Raw genomic sequence first — 15,345 nt, 5'->3', positions numbered from 1 at the left:
TAAATCTACCAGAGGAGGAAGTTTGAATAGTTAGTATGTTTCCCATGACCCAGATTGACTGTTCCCCTGAAGTGAAGTTACGACTGTCCAATCAGGGATCATTTTTATAGTGTTTGACTTGAGAAATGTGTTTCTAAACTGTTTGGTCTCGCTAACCAATGATGATGAGATGCGATATTTCCACTGAGAGCAAAGTGGGCAGAGAGTAGTGATTTAGTTCACATGCTTTCTGCCATTGATGACCGCTCTTACTTCCTTGTGGAGTGAAGAGGGATATGGACAGAGTGGTTATCAGAACAAGTTAATATTATGTTTTTTGCTAATTGACAGTTGCAATATATCTTAACATATTGAGATAAATTATATAAACTAGCAAATTATTTTGAGCGATTATTGTTAATGGGCCATTCACACAGCCTGCATTTGTCCTGTTAATGAGTTTCTTTGGCTTTGTGTTTCCAATATGTTGAACTTTGTTAAATGTAGTTTATAACTTTTATCTTCTCACTTTACCATTGACTTTCATTCATTTTGTATCAATACTGCTTTTCTCTTTATCCTGATTGCTCTTTGTATCACAACTGTAATGTCAGAGTTCTGCAGTGATTTGGTGCGGAAAACTGCGATTTAAATGAACCCTCAGTGATAGTATGTTTCCCATGAATCAGATTGAGTGTTCACCTGCAGTGAAGTTAAGACTATACTTTCAAGGATCATTTCTATAGTTTTTGACTTGAGAAATGTGTTTCTAAACTGTTTGGTCTCGCTAACCACGATGATGAGATGCGATATTTCCCACTGAGAGCAAAGTGGGCAGAGAGTAGTGATTTAGTTCACATGCTTTCTGCCATTGATGACCGCTCTTACTTCCTTGTGGAGTGAAGAGGTGGGGAATATGGACAGAGTGGTTATCAGAACAAGTTAATATTATGTTTTTTGCTAATTGACAGTTGCAATATATCTTAACATATTGAGATAAATTATATAAACTAGCAAATTATTTTGAGCGATTATTGTTAATGGGCCATTCACACAGCCTGCATTTGTCCTGTTAATGAGTTTCTTTGGCTTTGTGTTTCCAATATGTTGAACTTTGTTAAATGTAGTTTATAACTTTTATCTTCTCACTTTACCATTGACTTTCATTCATTTTGTATCAATACTGCTTTTCTCTTTATCCTGATTGCTCTTTGTATCACAACTGTAATGTCAGAGTTCTGCAGTGATTTGGTATGGAAAACTGCGATTTAAATGAACCCTCAGTGATAGTATGTTTACCATGACTCAGATTGAGTGTTCACCTGCAGTGAAGTTAAGACTATACTTTCAGGATCATTTCTATAGTTTTGACTTGAGAAATGTGTTTCTAAACTGTTTGGTCTCGCTAACCACGATGATGAGATGCGATATTTCCCACTGAGAGCAAAGTGGGCAGAGAGTAGTGATTTAGTTCACATGCTTTCTGCCATTGATGACCGCTCTTTACTTCCTTGTGGAGTGAAGAGGTGGGGAATATGGACAGAGTGGTTATCAGAACAAGTTAATATTATGTTTTTTGCTAATTGACAGTTGCAATATATCTTAACATATTGAGATAAATTATATAAACTAGCAAATTATTTTGAGCGATTATTGTTAATGGGCCATTCACACAGCCTGCATTTGTCCTGTTAATGAGTTTCTTTGGCTTTGTGTTTCCAATATGTTGAACTTTGTTAAATGTAGTTTATAACTTTTATCTTCTCACTTTACCATTGACTTTCATTCATTTTGTATCAATACTGCTTTTCTCTTTATCCTGATTGCTCTTTGTATCACAACTGTAATGTCAGAGTTCTGCAGTGATTTGGTGCGGAAAACTGCGATTTAAATGAACCCTCAGTGATAGTATGTTTCCCATGAATCAGATTGAGTGTTCACCTGCAGTGAAGTTAAGACTATACTTTCAGGGATCATTTCTATAGTTTTTGACTTGAGAAATGTGTTTCTAAACTGTTTGGTCTCGCTAACCACGATGATGAGATGCGATATTTCCCACTGAGAGCAAAGTGGGCAGAGAGTAGTGATTTAGTTCACATGCTTTCTGCCATTGATGACCGCTCTTTAGTCCTTGTGGAGTGAAGAGGTGGGGAATATGGACAGAGTGGTTATCAGAACAAGTTAATATTATGTTTTTTGCTAATTGACAGTTGCAATATATCTTAACATATTGAGATAAATTATATAAACTAGCAAATTATTTTGAGCGATTATTGTTAATGGGCCATTCACACAGCCTGCATTTGTCCTGTTAATGAGTTTCTTTGGCTTTGTGTTTCCAATATGTTGAACTTTGTTAAATGTAGTTTATAACTTTTATCTTCTCACCCTCAGTGATAGTATGTTTCCCATGAATCAGATTGAGTGTTCACCTGCAGTGAAGTTAAGACTATACTTTCAGGGATCATTTCTATAGTTTTGACTTGAGAAATGTGTTTCTAAACTGTTTGGTCTCGCTAACCACGATGATGAGCGATGTTTCCCACTGAGAGCAAAGTGGCCAGAGACTAGTGATTTAGTTCAGATGCTTTCTGTCATTGATGAGCGGTCTTTACTTGCTTGTGGAGTGAAGAGGTGGAATATGGACAGAGGTTATCAGAACAAGTTAATATTATGTTTTTGCTAATTGACAGTTGCAATATATCTTAACATATTGAGATAAATTATATAAACTAGCAAATTATTTTGAGATTATTGTTAATGGGCCATTCACACCTGCATTTTGTGTCCTTAATGAGAGTTTTTTTTTTTGTGTTTTCCAATATGTTTGAACTTTGTTATGTAGTTATAACTTTTTTCTTCTCTCTTTACCATATTGACTTCATCATTTTTTTATCAATACTGCTTTTCTTTTTATCTGATGCTCTTTGTATCACAACTGTAATGTCAGAGTTCTGCAGTGATTTGGTGCGAAAACTATTTAAATGAACCCTCAGTGATAGTATGTTTCCCATGAATCAGATTGAGTGTTCACCTGCAGTGAAGTTAAGACTATACTTTCAGGGATCATTTCTATAGTTTTGACTTGAGAAATGTGTTTCTAAACTGTTTGGTCTCGCTACACGATGATGAGATGCGATATTTCCACTGAGAGCAAAGTGGGCAGAGAGTAGTGATTTAGTTCACATGCTTTCTGCCATTGATGACCGCTTACTTCCTTGTGGAGTGAAGAGGTGGGGAATATGGACAGAGTGGTTATCAGAACAAGTTAATATTATGTTTTTTGCTAATTGACAGTTGCAATATATCTTAACATATTGAGATAAATTATATAAACTGCTTTTATTTATCCTGATTATTGTATCACAACTGTAATGTCACAGCCATTTGTCCTGTTAATGAGTTTCTTTGATAGTGTGTTTCCAATTATTTTATCTTATCTTTTCACTGACTTGACTTTCATTCATTTTGTATCAATACTGCTTTTCTCTTTATCTTTTGTATCACAACTGTATTTGTCCTGTTAATGAGTTGTGAACCTCAATGATAGTATGTTTCCCATGAATCAGATTGAGTGTTCACCTGCAGTGAAGTTAAGACTATACTTTCAGGGATCATTTCTATAGTTTTGACTTGAGAAATGTGTTTCTAAACTGTTTGGTCTCGCTAACCACGATGATGAGATGCGATATTTCCACTGAGAGCAAAGTGGGCAGAGAGTAGTGATTTAGTTCACATGCTTTCTGCCATTGATGACCGCTTTACTTCCTTGTGGAGTAAAGAGGTGGGGAATATGGACAGAGTGGTTATCAGAACAAGTTAATATTATGTTTTTGCTAATTGACAGTTGCAATATATCTTAACATATTGAGATAAATTATATAAACTAGCAAATTATTTTGAGCGATTATTGTTAATGGGCCATTCACACAGCCTGCATTTGTCCTGTTAATGAGTTTCTTTGGCTTTGTGTTTCCAATATGTTGAACTTTGTTAAATGTAGTTTATAACTTTTATCTTCTCACTTTACCATTGACTTTCATTCATTTTGTATCAATACTGCTTTTCTCTTTATCCTGATTGCTCTTTGTATCACAACTGTAATGTCAGAGTTCTGCAGTGATTTGGTGCGGAAAATCGATTTAAATGAACCCTCAGTGATAGTATGTTTCCCATGAATCAGATTGAGTGTTCACCTGCAGTGAAGTTAAGACTATACTTTCAGGGATCATTTCTATAGTTTTTGACTTGAGAAATGTGTTTCTAAACTGTTTGGTCTCGCTAACCACGATGATGAGATGCGATATTTCCCACTGAGAGCAAAGTGGGCAGAGAGTAGTGATTTAGTTCACATGCTTTCTGCCATTGATGACCGCTCTTTACTTCCTTGTGGAGTGAAGAGGTGGGGAATATGGACAGAGTGGTTATCAGAACAAGTTAATATTATGTTTTTTGCTAATTGACAGTTGCAATATATCTTAACATATTGAGATAAATTATATAAACTAGCAAATTATTTTGAGCGATTATTGTTAATGGGCCATTCACACAGCCTGCATTTGTCCTGTTAATGAGTTTCTTTGGCTTTGTGTTTCCAATATGTTGAACTTTGTTAAATGTAGTTTATAACTTTTATCTTCTCACTTTACCATTGACTTTCATTCATTTTGTATCAATACTGCTTTTCTCTTTATCCTGATTGCTCTTTGTATCACAACTGTAATGTCAGAGTTCTGCAGTGATTTGGTGCGGAAAACTGCGATTTAAATGAACCCTCAGTGATAGTATGTTTCCCATGAATCAGATTGAGTGTTCACCTGCAGTGAAGTTAAGACTATACTTTCAGGGATCATTTCTATAGTTTTTGACTTGAGAAATGTGTTTCTAAACTGTTTGGTCTCGCTAACCACGATGATGAGATGCGATATTTCCCACTGAGAGCAAAGTGGGCAGAGAGTAGTGATTTAGTTCACATGCTTTCTGCCATTGATGACCGCTCTTTACTTCCTTGTGGAGTGAAGAGGTGGGGAATATGGACAGAGTGGTTATCAGAACAAGTTAATATTATGTTTTTTGCTAATTGACAGTTGCAATATATCTTAACATATTGAGATAAATTATATAAACTAGCAAATTATTTTGAGCGATTATTGTTAATGGGCCATTCACACAGCCTGCATTTGTCCTGTTAATGAGTTTCTTTGGCTTTGTGTTTCCAATATGTTGAACTTTGTTAAATGTAGTTTATAACTTTTATCTTCTCACTTTACCATTGACTTTCATTCATTTTGTATCAATACTGCTTTTCTCTTTATCCTGATTGCTCTTTGTATCACAACTGTAATGTCAGAGTTCTGCAGTGATTTGGTGCGGAAAACTGCGATTTAAATGAACCCTCAGTGATAGTATGTTTTCCATGAATCAGATTGAGTGTTCACCTGCAGTGAAGTTAAGACTATACTTTCAGGGATCATTTCTATAGTTTTTGACTTGAGAAATGTGTTTCTAAACTGTTTGGTCTCGCTAACCACGATGATGAGATGCGATATTTCCACTGAGAGCAAAGTGGGCAGAGAGTAGTGATTTAGTTCACATGCTTTCTGCCATTGATGACCGCTCTTTACTTCCTTGTGGAGTGAAGAGGTGGGGAATATGGACAGAGTGGTTATCAGAACAAGTTAATATTATGTTTTTGCTAATTGACAGTTGCAATATATCTTAACATATTGAGATAAATTATATAAACTAGCAAATTATTTTGAGCGATTATTGTTAATGGGCCATTCACACAGCCTGCATTTGTCCTGTTAATGAGTTTCTTTGGCTTTGTGTTTCCAATATGTTGAACTTTGTTAAATGTAGTTTATAACTTTTATCTTCTCACTTTACCATTGACTTTCATTCATTTTGTATCAATACTGCTTTTCTCTTTATCCTGATTGCTCTTTGTATCACAACTGTAATGTCAGAGTTCTGCAGTGATTTGGTGCGGAAAACTGCGATTTAAATGAACCCTCAGTGATAGTATGTTTCCCATGAATCAGATTGAGTGTTCACCTGCAGTGAAGTTAAGACTATACTTTCAGGGATCATTTCTATAGTTTTTGACTTGAGAAATGTGTTTCTAAACTGTTTGGTCTCGCTAACCACGATGATGAGATGCGATATTTCCCACTGAGAGCAAAGTGGGCAGAGAGTAGTGATTTAGTTCACATGCTTTCTGCCATTGATGACCGCTCTTTACTTCCTTGTGGAGTGAAGAGGTGGGGAATATGGACAGAGTGGTTATCAGAACAAGTTAATATTATGTTTTTTGCTAATTGACAGTTGCAATATATCTTAACATATTGAGATAAATTATATAAACTAGCAAATTATTTTGAGCGATTATTGTTAATGGGCCATTCACACAGCCTGCATTTGTCCTGTTAATGAGTTTCTTTGGCTTTGTGTTTCCAATATGTTGAACTTTGTTAAATGTAGTTTATAACTTTTATCTTCTCACTTTACCATTGACTTTCATTCATTTTGTATCAATACTGCTTTTCTCTTTATCCTGATTGCTCTTTGTATCACAACTGTAATGTCAGAGTTCTGCAGTGATTTGGTGCGGAAAACTGCGATTTAAATGAACCCTCAGTGATAGTATGTTTCCCATGAATCAGATTGAGTGTTCACCTGCAGTGAAGTTAAGACTATACTTTCAGGGATCATTTCTATAGTTTTTGACTTGAGAAATGTGTTTCTAAACTGTTTGGTCTCGCTAACCACGATGATGAGATGCGATATTTCCCACTGAGAGCAAAGTGGGCAGAGAGTAGTGATTTAGTTCACATGCTTTCTGCCATTGATGACCGCTCTTTACTTCCTTGTGGAGTGAAGAGGTGGGGAATATGGACAGAGTGGTTATCAGAACAAGTTAATATTATGTTTTTTGCTAATTGACAGTTGCAATATATCTTAACATATTGAGATAAATTATATAAACTAGCAAATTATTTTGAGCGATTATTGTTAATGGGCCATTCACACAGCCTGCATTTGTCCTGTTAATGAGTTTCTTTGGCTTTGTGTTTCCAATATGTTGAACTTTGTTAAATGTAGTTTATAACTTTTATCTTCTCACTTTACCATTGACTTTCATTCATTTTGTATCAATACTGCTTTTCTCTTTATCCTGATTGCTCTTTGTATCACAACTGTAATGTCAGAGTTCTGCAGTGATTTGGTGCGGAAAACTGCGATTTAAATGAACCCTCAGTGATAGTATGTTTCCCATGAATCAGATTGAGTGTTCACCTGCAGTGAAGTTAAGACTATACTTTCAGGGATCATTTCTATAGTTTTGACTTGAGAAATGTGTTTCTAAACTGTTTGGTCTCGCTAACCACGATGATGAGATGCGATATTTCCACTGAGAGCAAAGTGGGCAGAGAGTAGTGATTTAGTTCACATGCTTTCTGCCATTGATGACCGCTCTTTACTTCCTTGTGGAGTGAAGAGGTGGGGAATATGGACAGAGTGGTTATCAGAACAAGTTAATATTATGTTTTTGCTAATTGACAGTTGCAATATATCTTAACATATTGAGATAAATTATATAAACTAGCAAATTATTTTGAGCGATTATTGTTAATGGGCCATTCACACAGCCTGCATTTGTCCTGTTAATGAGTTTCTTTGGCTTTGTGTTTCCAATATGTTGAACTTTGTTAAATGTAGTTTATAACTTTTATCTTCTCACTTTACCATTGACTTTCATTCATTTTGTATCAATACTGCTTTTCTCTTTATCCTGATTGCTCTTTGTATCACAACTGTAATGTCAGAGTTCTGCAGTGATTTGGTGCGGAAAACTGCGATTTAAATGAACCCTCAGTGATAGTATGTTTCCATGAATCAGATTGAGTGTTCACCTGCAGTGAAGTTAAGACTATACTTTCAGGGATCATTTCTATAGTTTTTGACTTGAGAAATGTGTTTCTAAACTGTTTGGTCTCGCTAACCACGATGATGAGATGCGATATTTCCCACTGAGAGCAAAGTGGGCAGAGAGTAGTGATTTAGTTCACATGCTTTCTGCCATTGATGACCGCTCTTTACTTCCTTGTGGAGTGAAGAGGTGGGGAATATGGACAGAGTGGTTATCAGAACAAGTTAATATTATGTTTTTTGCTAATTGACAGTTGCAATATATCTTAACATATTGAGATAAATTATATAAACTAGCAAATTATTTTGAGCGATTATTGTTAATGGGCCATTCACACAGCCTGCATTTGTCCTGTTAATGAGTTTCTTTGGCTTTGTGTTTCCAATATGTTGAACTTTGTTAAATGTAGTTTATAACTTTTATCTTCTCACTTTACCATTGACTTTCATTCATTTTGTATCAATACTGCTTTTCTCTTTATCCTGATTGCTCTTTGTATCACAACTGTAATGTCAGAGTTCTGCAGTGATTTGGTGCGGAAAACTGCGATTTAAATGAACCCTCAGTGATAGTATGTTTCCCATGAATCAGATTGAGTGTTCACCTGCAGTGAAGTTAAGACTATACTTTCAGGGATCATTTCTATAGTTTTTGACTTGAGAAATGTGTTTCTAAACTGTTTGGTCTCGCTAACCACGATGATGAGATGCGATATTTCCCACTGAGAGCAAAGTGGGCAGAGAGTAGTGATTTAGTTCACATGCTTTCTGCCATTGATGACCGCTCTTTACTTCCTTGTGAAGTGGTGGGGAATATGGACAGAGTGGTTATCAGAACAAGTTAATATTATGTTTTTTGCTAATTGACAGTTGCAATATATCTTAACATATTGAGATAAATTATATAAACTAGCAAATTATTTTGAGCGATTATTGTTAATGGGCCATTCACACAGCCTGCATTTGTCCTGTTAATGAGTTTCTTTGGCTTTGTGTTTCCAATATGTTGAACTTTGTTAAATGTAGTTTATAACTTTTATCTTCTCACTTTACCATTGACTTTCATTCATTTTGTATCAATACTGCTTTTCTCTTTATCCTGATTGCTCTTTGTATCACAACTGTAATGTCAGAGTTCTGCAGTGATTTGGTGCGGAAAACTGCGATTTAAATGAACCCTCAGTGATAGTATGTTTCCCATGAATCAGATTGAGTGTTCACCTGCAGTGAAGTTAAGACTATACTTTCAGGGATCATTTCTATAGTTTTGACTTGAGAAATGTGTTTCTAAACTGTTTGGTCTCGCTAACCACGATGATGAGATGCGATATTTCCCACTGAGAGCAAAGTGGGCAGAGAGTAGTGATTTAGTTCACATGCTTTCTGCCATTGATGACCGCTCTTTACTTCCTTGTGGAGTGAAGAGGTGGGGAATATGGACAGAGTGGTTATCAGAACAAGTTAATATTATGTTTTTTGCTAATTGACAGTTGCAATATATCTTAACATATTGAGATAAATTATATAAACTAGCAAATTATTTTGAGCGATTATTGTTAATGGGCCATTCACACAGCCTGCATTTGTCCTGTTAATGAGTTTCTTTGGCTTTGTGTTTCCAATATGTTGAACTTTGTTAAATGTAGTTTATAACTTTTATCTTCTCACTTTACCATTGACTTTCATTCATTTTGTATCAATACTGCTTTTCTCTTTATCCTGATTGCTCTTTGTATCACAACTGTAATGTCAGAGTTCTGCAGTGATTTGGTGCGGAAAACTGCGATTTAAATGAACCCTCAGTGATAGTATGTTTCCCATGAATCAGATTGAGTGTTCACCTGCAGTGAAGTTAAGACTATACTTTCAGGGATCATTTCTATAGTTTTTGACTTGAGAAATGTGTTTCTAAACTGTTTGGTCTCGCTAACCACGATGATGAGATGCGATATTTCCCACTGAGAGCAAAGTGGGCAGAGAGTAGTGATTTAGTTCACATGCTTTCTGCCATTGATGACCGCTCTTTACTTCCTTGTGGAGTGAAGAGGTGGGGAATATGGACAGAGTGGTTATCAGAACAAGTTAATATTATGTTTTTTGCTAATTGACAGTTGCAATATATCTTAACATATTGAGATAAATTATATAAACTAGCAAATTATTTTGAGCGATTATTGTTAATGGGCCATTCACACAGCCTGCATTTGTCCTGTTAATGAGTTTCTTTGGCTTTGTGTTTCCAATATGTTGAACTTTGTTAAATGTAGTTTATAACTTTTATCTTCTCACTTTACCATTGACTTTCATTCATTTTGTATCAATACTGCTTTTCTCTTTATCCTGATTGCTCTTTGTATCACAACTGTAATGTCAGAGTTCTGCAGTGATTTGGTGCGGAAAACTGCGATTTAAATGAACCCTCAGTGATAGTATGTTTCCATGAATCAGATTGAGTGTTCACCTGCAGTGAAGTTAAGACTATACTTTCAGGGATCATTTCTATAGTTTTGACTTGAGAAATGTGTTTCTAAACTGTTTGGTCTCGCTAACCACGATGATGAGATGCGATATTTCCCACTGAGAGCAAAGTGGGCAGAGAGTAGTGATTTAGTTCACATGCTTTCTGCCATTGATGACCGTTCTTTACTTCCTTGTGGAGTGAAGAGGTGGGGAATATGGACAGAGTGGTTATCAGAACAAGTTAATATTATGTTTTTTGCTAATTGACAGTTGCAATATATCTTAACATATTGAGATAAATTATATAAACTAGCAAATTATTTTGAGCGATTATTGTTAATGGGCCATTCACACAGCCTGCATTTGTCCTGTTAATGAGTTTCTTTGGCTTTGTGTTTCCAATATGTTGAACTTTGTTAAATGTAGTTTATAACTTTTATCTTCTCACTTTACCATTGACTTTCATTCATTTTGTATCAATACTGCTTTTCTCTTTATCCTGATTGCTCTTTGTATCACAACTGTAATGTCAGAGTTCTGCAGTGATTTGGTGCGGAAAACTGCGATTTAAATGAACCCTCAGTGATAGTATGTTTCCCATGAATCAGATTGAGTGTTCACCTGCAGTGAAGTTAAGACTATACTTTCAGGGATCATTTCTATAGTTTTTGACTTGAGAAATGTGTTTCTAAACTGTTTGGTCTCGCTAACCACGATGATGAGATGCGATATTTCCCACTGAGAGCAAAGTGGGCAGAGAGTAGTGATTTAGTTCACATGCTTTCTGCCATTGATGACCGCTCTTTACTTCCTTGTGGAGTGAAGAGGTGGGGAATATGGACAGAGTGGTTATCAGAACAAGTTAATATTATGTTTTTTGCTAATTGACAGTTGCAATATATCTTAACATATTGAGATAAATTATATAAACTAGCAAATTATTTTGAGCGATTATTGTTAATGGGCCATTCACACAGCCTGCATTTGTCCTGTTAATGAGTTTCTTTGGCTTTGTGTTTCCAATATGTTGAACTTTGTTAAATGTAGTTTATAACTTTTATCTTCTCACTTTACCATTGACTTTCATTCATTTTGTATCAATACTGCTTTTCTCTTTATCCTGATTGCTCTTTGTATCACAACTGTAATGTCAGAGTTCTGCAGTGATTTGGTGCGGAAAACTGCGATTTAAATGAACCCTCAGTGATAGTATGTTTCCCATGAATCAGATTGAGTGTTCACCTGCAGTGAAGTTAAGACTATACTTTCAGGGATCATTTCTATAGTTTTTGACTTGAGAAATGTGTTTCTAAACTGTTTGGTCTCGCTAACCACGATGATGAGATGCGATATTTCCCACTGAGAGCAAAGTGGGCAGAGAGTAGTGATTTAGTTCACATGCTTTCTGCCATTGATGACCGTTCTTTACTTCCTTGTGGAGTAAAGAGGTGGGGAATATGGACAGAGTGGTTATCAGAACAAGTTAATATTATGTTTTTTGCTAATTGACAGTTGCAATATATCTTAACATATTGAGATAAATTATATAAACTAGCAAATTATTTTGAGCGATTATTGTTAATGGGCCATTCACACAGCCTGCATTTGTCCTGTTAATGAGTTTCTTTGGCTTTGTGTTTCCAATATGTTGAACTTTGTTAAATGTAGTTTATAACTTTTATCTTCTCACTTTACCATTGACTTTCATTCATTTTGTATCAATACTGCTTTTCTCTTTATCCTGATTGCTCTTTGTATCACAACTGTAATGTCAGAGTTCTGCAGTGATTTGGTGCGGAAAACTGCGATTTAAATGAACCCTCAGTGATAGTATGTTTCCCATGAATCAGATTGAGTGTTCACCTGCAGTGAAGTTAAGACTATACTTTCAGGGATCATTTCTATAGTTTTGACTTGAGAAATGTGTTTCTAAACTGTTTGGTCTCGCTAACCACGATGATGAGATGCGATATTTCCCACTGAGAGCAAAGTGGGCAGAGAGTAGTGATTTAGTTCACATGCTTTCTGCCATTGATGACCGCTCTTTACTTCCTTGTGGAGTGAAGAGGTGGGGAATATGGACAGAGTGGTTATCAGAACAAGTTAATATTATGTTTTTTGCTAATTGACAGTTGCAATATATCTTAACATATTGAGATAAATTATATAAACTAGCAAATTATTTTGAGCGATTATTGTTAATGGGCCATTCACACAGCCTGCATTTGTCCTGTTAATGAGTTTCTTTGGCTTTGTGTTTCCAATATGTTGAACTTTGTTAAATGTAGTTTATAACTTTTATCTTCTCACTTTACCATTGACTTTCATTCATTTTGTATCAATACTGCTTTTCTCTTTATCCTGATTGCTCTTTGTATCACAACTGTAATGTCAGAGTTCTGCAGTGATTTGGTGCGGAAAACTGCGATTTAAATGAACCCTCAGTGATAGTATGTTTCCCATGAATCAGATTGAGTGTTCACCTGCAGTGAAGTTAAGACTATACTTTCAGGGATCATTTCTATAGTTTTTGACTTGAGAAATGTGTTTCTAAACTGTTTGGTCTCGCTAACCACGATGATGAGATGCGATATTTCCCACTGAGAGCAAAGTGGGCAGAGAGTAGTGATTTAGTTCACATGCTTTCTGCCATTGATGACCGCTCTTTACTTCCTTGTGGAGTGAAGAGGTGGGGAATATGGACAGAGTGGTTATCAGAACAAGTTAATATTATGTTTTTTGCTAATTGACAGTTGCAATATATCTTAACATATTGAGATAAATTATATAAACTAGCAAATTATTTTGAGCGATTATTGTTAATGGGCCATTCACACAGCCTGCATTTGTCCTGTTAATGAGTTTCTTTGGCTTTGTGTTTCCAATATGTTGAACTTTGTTAAATGTAGTTTATAACTTTTATCTTCTCACTTTACCATTGACTTTCATTCATTTTGTATCAATACTGCTTTTCTCTTTATCCTGATTGCTCTTTGTATCACAACTGTAATGTCAGAGTTCTGCAGTGATTTGGTGCGGAAAACTGCGATTTAAATGAACCCTCAGTGATAGTATGTTTCCCATGAATCAGATTGAGTGTTCACCTGCAGTGAAGTTAAGACTATACTTTCAGGGATCATTTCTATAGTTTTTGACTTGAGAAATGTGTTTCTAAACTGTTTGGTCTCGCTAACCACGATGATGAGATGCGATATTTCCCACTGAGAGCAAAGTGGGCAGAGAGTAGTGATTTAGTTCACATGCTTTCTGCCATTGATGACCGCTCTTTACTTCCTTGTGGAGTGAAGAGGTGGGGAATATGGACAGAGTGGTTATCAGAACAAGTTAATATTATGTTTTTTGCTAATTGACAGTTGCAATATATCTTAACATATTGAGATAAATTATATAAACTAGCAAATTATTTTGAGCGATTATTGTTAATGGGCCATTCACACAGCCTGCATTTGTCCTGTTAATGAGTTTCTTTGGCTTTGTGTTTCCAATATGTTGAACTTTGTTAAATGTAGTTTATAACTTTTATCTTCTCACTTTACCATTGACTTTCATTCATTTTGTATCAATACTGCTTTTCTCTTTATCCTGATTGCTCTTTGTATCACAACTGTAATGTCAGAGTTCTGCAGTGATTTGGTGCGGAAAACTGCGATTTAAATGAACCCTCAGTGATAGTATGTTTCCCATGAATCAGATTGAGTGTTCACCTGCAGTGAAGTTAAGACTATACTTTCAGGGATCATTTCTATAGTTTTTGACTTGAGAAATGTGTTTCTAAACTGTTTGGTCTCGCTAACCACGATGATGAGATGCGATATTTCCACTGAGAGCAAAGTGGGCAGAGAGTAGTGATTTAGTTCACATGCTTTCTGCCATTGATGACCGTTCTTTACTTCCTTGTGGAGTAAAGAGGTGGGGAATATGGACAGAGTGGTTATCAGAACAAGTTAATATTATGTTTTTTGCTAATTGACAGTTGCAATATATCTTAACATATTGAGATAAATTATATAAACTAGCAAATTATTTTGAGCGATTATTGTTAATGGGCCATTCACACAGCCTGCATTTGTCCTGTTAATGAGTTTCTTTGGCTTTGTGTTTCCAATATGTTGAACTTTGTTAAATGTAGTTTATAACTTTTATCTTCTCACTTTACCATTGACTTTCATTCATTTTGTATCAATACTGCTTTTCTCTTTATCCTGATTGCTCTTTGTATCACAACTGTAATGTCAGAGTTCTGCAGTGATTTGGTGCGGAAAACTGCGATTTAAATGAACCCTCAGTGATAGTATGTTTCCATGAATCAGATTGAGTGATCACCTGCAGTGAAGTTAAGACTATACTTTCAGGGATCATTTCTATAGTTTTGACTTGAGAAATGTGTTTCTAAACTGTTTGGTCTCGCTAACCACGATGATGAGATGCGATATTTCCCACTGAGAGCAAAGTGGGCAGAGAGTAGTGATTTAGTTCACATGCTTTCTGCCATTGATGACCGCTCTTTACTTCCTTGTGGAGTGAAGAGGTGGGGAATATGGACAGAGTGGTTATCAGAACAAGTTAATATTATGTTTTTTGCTAATTGACAGTTGCAATATATCTTAACATATTGAGATAAATTATATAAACTAGCAAATTATTTTGAGCGATTATTGTTAATGGGCCATTCACACAGCCTGCATTTGTCCTGTTAATGAGTTTCTTTGGCTTTGTGTTTCCAATATGTTGAACTTTGTTAAATGTAGTTTATAACTTTTATCTTCTCACTTTACCATTGACTTTCATTCATTTTGTATCAATACTGCTTTTCTCTTTATCCTGATTGCTCTTTGTATCACAACTGTAATGTCAGAGTTCTGCAGTGATTTGGTGCGGAAAACTGCGATTTAAATGAACCCTCAGTGATAGTATGTTTCAATGAATCAGATTGAGTGTTCACCTGCAGTGAAG

At 35.6% G+C, this 15,345-nt stretch overlaps 25 non-coding genes across 25 annotated transcripts; all 25 read left to right on the top strand.

The window, feature by feature from the left end:
• The first annotated feature begins 74 nt into the window (after window positions 1–74).
• Window positions 75–289, top strand: LOC130190849 (small nucleolar RNA U3). Its single transcript, XR_008831070.1, has one exon. It is a non-coding gene; the product is annotated as a small nucleolar RNA U3 (small nucleolar RNA).
• A 405-nt stretch (window positions 290–694) lies between these two features.
• LOC130190820 (small nucleolar RNA U3) lies at window positions 695–909 on the top strand. Its single transcript, XR_008831043.1, has one exon. It is a non-coding gene; the product is annotated as a small nucleolar RNA U3 (small nucleolar RNA).
• Window positions 910–1,314: 405 nt separating this feature from the next.
• On the top strand, window positions 1,315–1,528 carry LOC130190833 (small nucleolar RNA U3). Its single transcript, XR_008831055.1, has one exon. It is a non-coding gene; the product is annotated as a small nucleolar RNA U3 (small nucleolar RNA).
• Window positions 1,529–1,933: 405 nt separating this feature from the next.
• On the top strand, window positions 1,934–2,148 carry LOC130190834 (small nucleolar RNA U3). Its single transcript, XR_008831056.1, has one exon. It is a non-coding gene; the product is annotated as a small nucleolar RNA U3 (small nucleolar RNA).
• Window positions 2,149–2,424: 276 nt separating this feature from the next.
• On the top strand, window positions 2,425–2,632 carry LOC130190850 (small nucleolar RNA U3). The gene has a single exon (XR_008831071.1). It is a non-coding gene; the product is annotated as a small nucleolar RNA U3 (small nucleolar RNA).
• Window positions 2,633–3,026: 394 nt separating this feature from the next.
• Window positions 3,027–3,235, top strand: LOC130190848 (small nucleolar RNA U3). Its single transcript, XR_008831069.1, has one exon. It is a non-coding gene; the product is annotated as a small nucleolar RNA U3 (small nucleolar RNA).
• Window positions 3,236–3,574: 339 nt separating this feature from the next.
• LOC130190844 (small nucleolar RNA U3) lies at window positions 3,575–3,786 on the top strand. Its single transcript, XR_008831066.1, has one exon. It is a non-coding gene; the product is annotated as a small nucleolar RNA U3 (small nucleolar RNA).
• A 402-nt stretch (window positions 3,787–4,188) lies between these two features.
• LOC130190832 (small nucleolar RNA U3) lies at window positions 4,189–4,404 on the top strand. The gene has a single exon (XR_008831054.1). It is a non-coding gene; the product is annotated as a small nucleolar RNA U3 (small nucleolar RNA).
• A 405-nt stretch (window positions 4,405–4,809) lies between these two features.
• LOC130190831 (small nucleolar RNA U3) lies at window positions 4,810–5,025 on the top strand. The gene has a single exon (XR_008831053.1). It is a non-coding gene; the product is annotated as a small nucleolar RNA U3 (small nucleolar RNA).
• Window positions 5,026–5,430: 405 nt separating this feature from the next.
• LOC130190843 (small nucleolar RNA U3) lies at window positions 5,431–5,645 on the top strand. Its single transcript, XR_008831065.1, has one exon. It is a non-coding gene; the product is annotated as a small nucleolar RNA U3 (small nucleolar RNA).
• Window positions 5,646–6,049: 404 nt separating this feature from the next.
• LOC130190830 (small nucleolar RNA U3) lies at window positions 6,050–6,265 on the top strand. The gene has a single exon (XR_008831052.1). It is a non-coding gene; the product is annotated as a small nucleolar RNA U3 (small nucleolar RNA).
• Window positions 6,266–6,670: 405 nt separating this feature from the next.
• On the top strand, window positions 6,671–6,886 carry LOC130190827 (small nucleolar RNA U3). The gene has a single exon (XR_008831050.1). It is a non-coding gene; the product is annotated as a small nucleolar RNA U3 (small nucleolar RNA).
• Window positions 6,887–7,291: 405 nt separating this feature from the next.
• LOC130190846 (small nucleolar RNA U3) lies at window positions 7,292–7,505 on the top strand. The gene has a single exon (XR_008831067.1). It is a non-coding gene; the product is annotated as a small nucleolar RNA U3 (small nucleolar RNA).
• A 403-nt stretch (window positions 7,506–7,908) lies between these two features.
• On the top strand, window positions 7,909–8,124 carry LOC130190826 (small nucleolar RNA U3). The gene has a single exon (XR_008831049.1). It is a non-coding gene; the product is annotated as a small nucleolar RNA U3 (small nucleolar RNA).
• A 405-nt stretch (window positions 8,125–8,529) lies between these two features.
• LOC130190841 (small nucleolar RNA U3) lies at window positions 8,530–8,740 on the top strand. Its single transcript, XR_008831063.1, has one exon. It is a non-coding gene; the product is annotated as a small nucleolar RNA U3 (small nucleolar RNA).
• Window positions 8,741–9,145: 405 nt separating this feature from the next.
• LOC130190838 (small nucleolar RNA U3) lies at window positions 9,146–9,360 on the top strand. Its single transcript, XR_008831060.1, has one exon. It is a non-coding gene; the product is annotated as a small nucleolar RNA U3 (small nucleolar RNA).
• Window positions 9,361–9,765: 405 nt separating this feature from the next.
• On the top strand, window positions 9,766–9,981 carry LOC130190825 (small nucleolar RNA U3). Its single transcript, XR_008831048.1, has one exon. It is a non-coding gene; the product is annotated as a small nucleolar RNA U3 (small nucleolar RNA).
• A 404-nt stretch (window positions 9,982–10,385) lies between these two features.
• On the top strand, window positions 10,386–10,600 carry LOC130190839 (small nucleolar RNA U3). The gene has a single exon (XR_008831061.1). It is a non-coding gene; the product is annotated as a small nucleolar RNA U3 (small nucleolar RNA).
• A 405-nt stretch (window positions 10,601–11,005) lies between these two features.
• On the top strand, window positions 11,006–11,221 carry LOC130190824 (small nucleolar RNA U3). The gene has a single exon (XR_008831047.1). It is a non-coding gene; the product is annotated as a small nucleolar RNA U3 (small nucleolar RNA).
• Window positions 11,222–11,626: 405 nt separating this feature from the next.
• LOC130190819 (small nucleolar RNA U3) lies at window positions 11,627–11,842 on the top strand. Its single transcript, XR_008831042.1, has one exon. It is a non-coding gene; the product is annotated as a small nucleolar RNA U3 (small nucleolar RNA).
• Window positions 11,843–12,247: 405 nt separating this feature from the next.
• LOC130190837 (small nucleolar RNA U3) lies at window positions 12,248–12,462 on the top strand. Its single transcript, XR_008831059.1, has one exon. It is a non-coding gene; the product is annotated as a small nucleolar RNA U3 (small nucleolar RNA).
• A 405-nt stretch (window positions 12,463–12,867) lies between these two features.
• Window positions 12,868–13,083, top strand: LOC130190823 (small nucleolar RNA U3). The gene has a single exon (XR_008831046.1). It is a non-coding gene; the product is annotated as a small nucleolar RNA U3 (small nucleolar RNA).
• Window positions 13,084–13,488: 405 nt separating this feature from the next.
• LOC130190822 (small nucleolar RNA U3) lies at window positions 13,489–13,704 on the top strand. Its single transcript, XR_008831045.1, has one exon. It is a non-coding gene; the product is annotated as a small nucleolar RNA U3 (small nucleolar RNA).
• Window positions 13,705–14,109: 405 nt separating this feature from the next.
• LOC130190842 (small nucleolar RNA U3) lies at window positions 14,110–14,324 on the top strand. The gene has a single exon (XR_008831064.1). It is a non-coding gene; the product is annotated as a small nucleolar RNA U3 (small nucleolar RNA).
• Window positions 14,325–14,728: 404 nt separating this feature from the next.
• Window positions 14,729–14,943, top strand: LOC130190836 (small nucleolar RNA U3). The gene has a single exon (XR_008831058.1). It is a non-coding gene; the product is annotated as a small nucleolar RNA U3 (small nucleolar RNA).
• The last annotated feature ends 402 nt before the right edge of the window (window positions 14,944–15,345 follow it).

Source organism: Pseudoliparis swirei, chromosome 24 (assembly GCF_029220125.1).
Source record: "Pseudoliparis swirei isolate HS2019 ecotype Mariana Trench chromosome 24, NWPU_hadal_v1, whole genome shotgun sequence".
Taxonomy (NCBI): Eukaryota; Metazoa; Chordata; class Actinopteri; order Perciformes; family Liparidae; genus Pseudoliparis; species Pseudoliparis swirei.
The sequence above is the reverse complement of the archived record's forward strand: the minus strand, read 5'-3'. Positions and strand labels throughout refer to the sequence as shown.